This window comes from Atractosteus spatula, assembly GCF_055471065.1.
Source record: "Atractosteus spatula isolate fAtrSpa1 chromosome 26 unlocalized genomic scaffold, fAtrSpa1.hap1 SUPER_26_unloc_1, whole genome shotgun sequence".
NCBI classification, from domain to species: Eukaryota; Metazoa; Chordata; class Actinopteri; order Semionotiformes; family Lepisosteidae; genus Atractosteus; species Atractosteus spatula.
In genome coordinates, this window is record NW_028296644.1 from 2,302,571 (window position 1) to 2,303,271 (window position 701).

Genomic DNA, 701 nt, shown 5'->3' on the forward strand with positions numbered 1-701 from the left:
AAATAAAAAGTCAACAAGTAGCGATCAGGCCTTCTCCTCAGTTAATACACTGAAACCCTTTGATGTTAACAGTTCTTTACAGGCGTGCTTTACAAGAACCTATCGTTTCGGTTGTTTCAGCTTTATTAGGTTTTCAAAGGCATAAGTAGAACACCGGTCGTGCGAACACAAAACGTGTTGTTATCTGAAGAATTGATTTCCATGGCAGAGGGTCCAAGCGATTTAGCGTTTTTATAGTACCAGAAAAAGGGGAAGCGGCACTTTGCCTTTGCCGCGCAGGCATACGGTGACGTACGGCAGACGCCGTAGTCGGCAGGATTCAAAACTGCGCGGGGAGTCCCCAACAGATTTTTAGTCTATCGCCTTAACCACTCGGCTACGACTACAGCAAGCTCTGCTGCCGCTGCATTCCTCCTACAATCTAACATGGAGTGCGAGGTGGCTGCGGAAACCTTTTCAAAGTCGCTCTCCGTTCAAAAAAAAATCTTTGACAAAATACATGCCGGCAGACAGATACGCCTCAGAGGGTTTAAGGGCAGCTTCACGTTCGAATGATCAAGTCTCCCCGTCCGGATGTCAAAATGCAACTTTGGCAGACAGAAAAAACATCAACAAATGAGAAATGTGGACAAGGATTTTACAAGCTGCACCACACTGCACTTTGAAAAGCATTTACATTAGTGTTAGACGCGGGAATTGCC

At 45.8% G+C, this 701-nt stretch overlaps 1 non-coding gene across 1 annotated transcript; it reads right to left on the reverse strand.

Annotated features, from left to right (window-relative positions):
- Nucleotides 1–304: 304 nt before the first annotated feature.
- trnaf-aaa (transfer RNA phenylalanine (anticodon AAA)) lies at nucleotides 305–386 on the reverse strand. The gene has a single exon. It is a non-coding gene; the product is annotated as a tRNA-Phe (tRNA).
- Nucleotides 387–701: the final 315 nt, after the last annotated feature.